Here is an 8,592-nt window from a genome sequence, read left to right on the forward strand (position 1 = left end):
CACAATAAAACATCATTATAAACCACTGAAGTGCATCAAAGTGATTCAGATTTCTGAAGATATGAAAATGCAGTTTTCATGTTTTTGTGGATTTGCGTTTAGGAACTCCAACACTGCCGTCCTCTGTGTGCAGGATTTCAGCTGTAAGGTCTGTGACAGGTACAGAATCATCTTTTACATGGAGGAGATGATGTAAAGGTCAGGGGTCAGACACACAGATGTGTCAAAACTGCCTTAGTATATCATGGTGTGGATTCAACAAGATGTCATGTTCAGGAACCCAGTGTGAGATGATTTCAGCTTTGTGTCATGACGCGTTATCCTGCGATCATGAAGGGATGGACGCGGTCAGGGACAACACTCGGGTACGCTGTGGGATTTAAACCATGCCCAAGTGGTACTAAGGGGCCCAAAGTGTACCGAGAACCAGTATCTCCCCCACACCATCACACCCCCACCACCAGCCTGAACCGCTGATACACGGCAGGACGGATCCATGTGTACATGGTGTTTACACCGAATTCAGACCAGACCGTCCGAATTCTGTCACAGCAGAACCTGAGACTCATCAGACCAGGTGACGTTTCTCCGATCTTCTGGTGTCTGATGTTGGTGAGACCATGTGACCTGTAGCCTCAGGTTCCTGTTCTTATCTGACAGGAGCAGTGTGGTCTTCTCCTGCTGTAGAACATCTGCTCCAGGGTTCCACGTGTCGTGTGTTCAGAGACGCTCTTCAGCAGACCTCGGGTGTAACCAGATGTTATTAGAGTTCATGTTGCCTTTCTATCAGCTCCAACCAGTCTGGCCGTTCAACTCTGACCTCTGACCTCAACAAGGCATTTTCACCCTAAGAACTGAACTTACTGGGGATTTTCTCTTTACACACCGTTCTCTGTAAACACTAGTGATGTGTGTGTTTGTGTGTGTGTGAAAATCTCAGTAGATCAGCTGTTTGGGAAAAACTCAGACCAACAGAGTCACTTACAGTAGATCACCTTCCTTCAGCGTTCTGATGCTCGGTCTGAACTTCAGCAGGTCGTCTTCACCAGGTCTACACGCCTACATGCAGTGAGCTGCTGCCATGTGATTGGCTGATTAGATATCTGTGTTAATGAGCATTTGAAAAGGTGTACCTAATGAAGTGGCCAGTTAGTGTACCTGTATACACTCAAATAAGGAGGAATAAGGCAGAAAGACAGATGTACAAATAGACAGTGAAGTAGAGTGAGAGACAGAAAAGGGCAAAGAATGAGACTGAGGGTCAGACATACAAAAACAAAGACGGTGAAAGAGTAACAAAGAAAGACAGAGAGAGAGAGAGAGAGAGAAAGAGGGAGAGAATGAGGACAGACAGACAGAGCTCTGGGTAAACTCACTCAGGTTTGCTAGACGCCATATCGGCAAACCAGTCTGTAATTTACGGAGGTGGAATGTAGCATTCAGTCTCGGGTGCTAATTACAGAGCGTTCATCTCTCTCTCTCTCTCTCTCTCTCTCTCTCTTTTGTCTTTCTTATGTATCTTTCTCAGTATGAGGCAGCTAAGCAGCTCCAGCCTACTCCCACACTCCACTACACTTGGCTGCTCACCCAACATGTGCGCACACACACACACACACACTCACACATACACACACACAGAGTTAATCATTTCATAGCTATGAATCAAAGCAGGACAGACAGGAGAGATGAAGACAATGCAGTCAGATGTATAATTGCAGGAAATATAACAGGATGAACGACTCGTCTCCCGCCTGTCTGTCTCCCTGTCTCACTGTCTCGCTGTCTCACTCTCATTAGGCAGACTTCCAGCTTAGCGTGCACACATCAAGCCATGCTCGTCTCTCCTGAAGCTCTGCACGAGTCTTAAAGCTGTCACTTAACTGCATTCAACCCCCCCCCCCACCCCCACTCTAAGGATGTGCTTCAGCTGCGGTTCATTTATTCCCTTTGCCAGGCGCGTATATCAAACAGAACACACACACACACACACACACACACATCAAGCTTCACATTTATTGCTTTTCTTTTCCCTGAATGGACGTAGCATTGTTTGTTCATTTGTTTCCTTTATTCCTCATACGGTCCAGACGTGTGTTTTCACCCTCACTGAATTCAGAGAGAGAGAGAGAGAGAGAGAGAGAGAGAGAGAGAGCGCATCAGGCCGAGGGTAGGACAGAGGATGAGTGCTCGGACAGGCAAGAATAAACTAAATGGATGAGGAGGACGAGAGAAAAGAGCGAGGGCATTCATTATACCATTACACCAGGCAAAAAGAGACGGATGGAGGGACGGAGGAAGCAGAAATTTCATAACAGAGATTTTTTTTCCCATGACTCTTCACCCTGGACAACAAGAGCTGGGCCAAAAAATCCTGCCAAGATGATAAGTGGTGTTTGATTAAAGAAAGAAAGGAAATGGCAAAGAAGAGTGATAAATAAGATGGAACTCTCTCTCTCTCTCTCTCTCTCAGGAACAGGCTGAGATGAAGCCCTGCGCTCGGACCTGCGGTTCCCCGTCCTCTCTCGTACACATTATGTTTTATCACAGAGGGTTTTGTTGTATAGTAAGTGACGAAGCGAAGCCATTACCCTCGTTTATTAGCCACTTAACTGAGCTGTTTATGGACAGACAAAAGCAGATCGTTCCTCATCCTGTCGTTTATTAGACACCCAAAAATCTTTTCAGGTCGACAGCACCGAGCTCGACATGCCTGGGGTTGGCAGGGCAGATGTGAGATTAAAGCCTGCTACCACACCCTCACACACTTATTTTTCACTCTTAGCTGTTAAAATTAAACGGATTTAAATATGCAAATGAAGCAGAAAATCGTTCAGTGTGCACAGAATCAATTCACTGTTATTTCATGCAATTAGTTAAGAACAATGTGGACCTATTTTACAGTTAAAACACGACATAATGAGTGAAGGTATTTAAGATTAAAAAACTGTGACGTCATAATGTTCATGCTCCTCTTTAACCAGCATAATGTAAAGGCAACATGTTTAACTACATCATGCAAATAATTTCTTTTTTTTTTTTTTAAGAATACATTATCGTTATCATTTCATAAAGAAGCATTATATTCATTACGTCATGCAGCGTTATGGTGTGACGTGTCATCTGGGGAACGTGTTGTGGTTTAAAGCATAAATATGCTTTCCAGTATGTGCGCGTGCACACAGTCAGGTGTGCACACCGAGTCTACCTGTGAGAGGTGTGTGTGAGCTACCTGGCCACACACACACACACACACACACACACCAGTCTGGATAAGAACAGATCGTTTTAAGCCTTTATGCGTGTTTATGCACAAACAGCAGAAAAGCATTAGTGCTGAATGAGGAGACTCGAACACACACACACACACACACACACACGCGAGCGCGCGCGCGTTTATATATATTATATGATGATCTCTTTCTTACCTTGCTGCTGATGCTGCCTCTGATGATGTTGATGATGAAGGTGATGATGATGGTGGTGATGATGAAGGTGATGAAGACACGCGCGCGCGTGTGCAGAGACACGGTGTGTATCCGGGACCGACAGCAGGTCGGTGTTAAAGGTGTGTTAAAGGTGTGCTGATGATGATGATGATGAAGATGATGATGAAGGTTGTGCTGCTGCAGGCAGGTGTCAGTAATCCACAGGGCGCGCGCGCTCACGGGCCGCTCCGCTCCGCTCCGGCGCGAGGAAACACCGGACTGCCGCTCCGAGCTGCGCGCGCGCTCTCGCTCACACCGCCGCTCCTGACTTTACCGTAAAGTCCCGAGAACACGGAGCACTCAGACTCCTCCTCCTCCTCCTCTCCACTGTCTCACCTGCACCACCTGCAACACACAGTATTATTATTATATTATTATTATTATTGATAAACTTTATTATTATTATTATTATTATTATATTATTATTATTATTGATAAACTTTATTATTATTATTATTATTATTATTATTATTACACATTATTATTATTATTATTATTAGTATTATTATTATTATTGATAAACATTATTATTATTATTATTATTAATAAACTTTATTATTATTATAATTATTATTATTGATACACATTATTATTATTATTATTATTATTAATACACATTATTATTATTATTATTATTATTATTGATACACATTATTATTATTATTATTATTATTATTATTATTATTATTGATAATATTATTATTATTATTATTATAATTATTATTATATTCTTCGTAGAGTATCTGCAGTTGCCTTTTTGACATAATATTTATTAGCTGTTATTTGCCCATGAACTCTTTTTTATCTTTGTTTTTCAACAAGAAATGTTTACTGTTTTTCATCTCATGAACAATGTATTTGCACTGCCTCAACTCACTATCACTGGTGTCCTGCTGTGGCTCTTGTTTGCACAAGTGCACTTTATATTGTCTTTTTAGTCTTTTGTGTAGTTCTTAGCTAGTTTTGTTAATGTATGGTGGTAATTAGGTGTCTTAGCTAGTTAGTTTTGTTAATGTGTGTGTTAATGGGTGTAGCGCCTCGGTCCTGGAGGAATGTTGTTTCATTTAAGGTCTAATACATTTACATCACAGTTACATTGAGACATTTGGCGGACTCTCTTATCCAGACCTTTACAAATGTACTTTGACTTTTCCATTATTGGAGAGATACTTACACTGGATTACTGGTGTAAACCAGTTCAGCTTTAAACACACACTGGGGACTTTCTTTTTTTTCCCAAACATACTGCAGACTTTTCCATACACTTGTGTAATTTGCAATTATATATATATACATTTCATTTCATACATGGCAGATCAATCTCTCTTGTCTCCGCTAGCCAGCTAACTAGGCCTCTTAGTTAGCTAGTCTTAGCTCTTCTGTTAATTTATGTTGTAAATTTATGTTGCATGTAGCAGCTTGTTCCTGGAGGAACGTTGTTTCGTTTCACTGTGTACTAACTGTATATGGTTGAAGTGACAATAAATCCTACTTGAACTTAAACATTTTATATATTTTAATATTCCTTTCATATTTTTTCATATTTTTATATCCTGTCTTTAGTTCTATGTTTAATATAGATCATTTTAAAGTACCTACTCATTTTATACCTGTATTTTGCTTTAATTTTATTTTATCTATCTATCTTATAAATTAAGAAATTCATTGTGGGTTGGACCGGATTCTTTACTGTGCATATGACAATAAAACTTGAAACTTAAAATTAAAGCATGAGTACTATTATGCTATATATTACTATTACAGATGTTACTCTGGTGTAGTAAAGTGTAATTACAAGCATTTCATAAGTGTCAAAGGCTTTTATTGACAATTATATTACTGTATGTTTATGTCAGTCGATATTTGCAGTGTTGATCTTCTTTATAAGACGTCTGCAGTTCACCCTGACATGCTGTCAATCAACTTCTGATCCACTCCCTGACTGATGGCGCGGCCCATTCTCACATAATCAATGCTTGGAGTTTGTCAGAATTTGTGTTTTATTTGTTGTTTTTGTCTGTCCACCCGCCCTTTGAGGATCGACTATAAGTTCTCAGGTCTGTGGAGTTTTCTGGCCATGGATTCAAAATTTTATTGTTTTGTTCCCTGAGCCTCTTGCAAATATTGACTCTTTATGTCAACTTAATGTAATTGTAAATAAACACCTTTGACACTTATAAAATTATACTTCAGTATACCAGAGTAACATCTGACACAAAGATCTAAAAACACTGAAGCAGGAGACTTTGTGAAAATGAATATTTGTTTTATTCTCAAATCTTTTGAGCTGAACTTCTTGACTGTCTTCATTTCCATTTTTACGACCGTGGCAGGACCTCCGGTCAACATTCACACTCTTCATGCAATTTGGGAACGCCAGTTAGTCTAATCTGCATGTCTTTGGACTGTGGGAGGAAACCCACCAAACATGGGGAGAACATGCAAACTCCACACACACAGACACAGGAATCACACCCGGATCCTGGAGGTACTACACCACTGTGCTGCCGTAAATGAGACTGCACACTTTATATCTCACATGTAGTCAACAGATATGTAAGAACTGACCCAAAGTTCCTAGTGCAATGCTAAGAACAAAAAACTACAAGATGTAAAGAAACATATAAATAAAGTATATAATTCACAAGAAAACAAAATGATCGAATAAGTGACTGAAGTTAATTACAGTGCAGCTTTTATGTGTAATTTTATGTGTGACAACAATGCAAATAGTATTGATTTTAAAAGGAACCTAATGACAATAAAACTCGTCTGTGTGTAAATAAAAAATCTGTAATAGAGAAAGTAAGTGAGCAGACCCTGACAGTTACGCACGTAGCACCGTGAGGACGAAGATAGACAGACAGATAAATAGATCGATCATGTCATGATGAAAGAACAGAAGAATAGTGAGTTTGTTCCTCCAGGGGCTGAAGGATGTGTGTGGGCGGAGCAAAGTCACCGGTTAAATAAAATAAAAAAAAAATCACAATCTGTTGATGATAAATGGTGTTTGTGGAACTGTTGTATAAAAGTGATATCACACTCGAGGTCGCGCTGTTGTACTGAATATCAGCACGGCTGTGATGTGGTCGTAGGTACGATGGTGCAGCCTGAGTTTATATACGTAATTATATAGAGCTGCAGGATGATTTCAGGTAGTTAAACCTCAGTGGTTTAATGTGGAGATCAGCAGGGTGAGGGATGTGGAGAAGAAGTTGGTCCTCAGACCGCTGGTTCTGCTGGTTCCTGTATCTCCTGCCAGTTGCTTAAAACTTTCTAGTTTTGTTTGTACACTTTATTCAGTTTAATGAACTCGAGTCTCAGCACTGAGCACGCCTCATCTCATCATTATCACTACTGCTTATTCATCACTAATATCTTTAATGGCTCCCATGCTAACGAGTAAACACACATCAAGGTACTGCGGGCACACACACACACACACACACACACACACACACACACACACACACACTATCCCTGACTGAAAAATGCAAAGAAAACTTAACAGAAATACTTGATCTTTCAAAGCGTTGAAGCTGACCCAAAACAAGATTTAAAAAATCCATCCATAACGCTCGAAATCAAACAAGTGTAAAGTTCTAAACTTTAGTTCTGAGTAGGTATATATTTATGTCATTTTGTGTGGAATGGAGTTAGAATAAATGGTAATGAAAGAATGGTAATGTCCAGGGCTGTGCAATTATTTAATTATTTGTGTGTGTGGAGTTTGTGTGTTCTCCCTGAGCTTGGTGGTTTCCTCAGGGTTCTCTGGTTTCCTCCCACACTCTAAAGACCTGTGCTGCAGGGGACTCGTGCAGGTCGGATTTCCTATATCAGTCAGAGTGTGTGTGAGTGTGTGTGTGTGTGTCTCGTTGGTTTAATAACTCAAAGCATTTTTTATGTAGTACTCATGGGTAAAAATAATAATGATGGAAATGATTCAAATTTCAAAGGACTGAAACAGAAGTGTTAAATAGGGGAGGATTTCTAGTCAAAATTTGACTGAAAAACTTGCCCGAACCCCGACTCTAAGCCCCGCCCCTGGTCCCGCCCCCGAGGTCCTGACCCAGGGGTCGAGCGGCCGAGCACACGGTGTCATGGCACAGCCTCGGCTAGCTTCACAGCACATCTGGTGGACGCAACGCGAGCCCTCTGGCGCCACCAATAGGACAGGTTTATAAATTGAAAATCCTATTTGCCCCTTAAATTCCAGGTGTGAACTAAAAAATATATAATTGTTTTATGAAATATAGGTTATGAAATATAACAGAAATATAACCCCATCCTCCACACAAGCGTCACATCAGCACCATCCTTATAACCCTAAAACACACCTGTTTGTTTATGCACAGAGAAATAAACAAGAAATGAACAAAAAATGGGTGTGGACCAGAAAATTATAGGGTTTTTATTTATTTACTTATTTATTTACACATGTCCCTTTAGGGGCTCTGTAGTTTTATGATTTTTGTTTTGCCTGTTTTAAAAAAAATATCTTTTATAAAAAAAAATCTTTATTATACAATTTGGAATATAATTTATGCATGAGTCTTGTGTATGCAGTGTGTATATGTGTGTGTGTGTGTGTGTGTGTGTGCGTAAACCTGCTGCACCTGCTAGAAGGACATGAACGTTATTATCTGCTGATTATACTTTATGATTAAAAGAATCATTTTGTGTTTTTTTGTCTCTATGACACCGACTCCCATTGTGCCGTACTCCTCCTGTTCCTGAAACACTGTGCGGTGACCTTCGTGTGGTTTTACACGCTGAGTGTAGGTTTTAGAGGGTGGATGAAGCCGTGAGGAGGTGATGAACTCCACCGGGGTGATGGATCATCACAGCGTTAAGCTGACTTCGCTAATGCTGATGCTAGAAGTTTTCTGGTCTGGTACGAGTGGAGAAAGCGAGGCCGTGTCCTCCTCATCTGTCACCGCCGGGACGCGTCATCGCTCATCTCCTGAGTGAGACGAATGTTCTGTGACCTGTTGGGGAAACGCTGGGAAACCGCCAGCAGGAAGGTGATTTTAAAATCCAACAACTGGCCTTACAGGAAAGAGTAAGGTTCACACACAACCACAACAATAGCCACAACAACAAC

At 40.6% G+C, this 8,592-nt stretch overlaps 1 protein-coding gene across 2 annotated transcripts in view; it reads right to left on the minus strand.

Annotated features, from left to right (window-relative positions):
• The window catches only part of dok4 (docking protein 4), a 36,170-nt gene extending 32,478 nt beyond the window's left edge, over nt 1-3,692 (minus strand). For both annotated transcript variants that reach the window (XM_053512953.1, XM_053512952.1), the window contains exon 1: nt 3,426-3,692. The gene's annotated coding sequence lies outside the window, so the exon portion shown is untranslated. The remainder of the gene's footprint in view (nt 1-3,425) is intronic.
• Between the last annotated feature and the right edge of the window lie 4,900 nt (nt 3,693-8,592).

The sequence above is a fragment of the Clarias gariepinus genome, chromosome 15 (assembly GCF_024256425.1).
Source record: "Clarias gariepinus isolate MV-2021 ecotype Netherlands chromosome 15, CGAR_prim_01v2, whole genome shotgun sequence".
NCBI lineage: Eukaryota > Metazoa > Chordata > Actinopteri > Siluriformes > Clariidae > Clarias > Clarias gariepinus.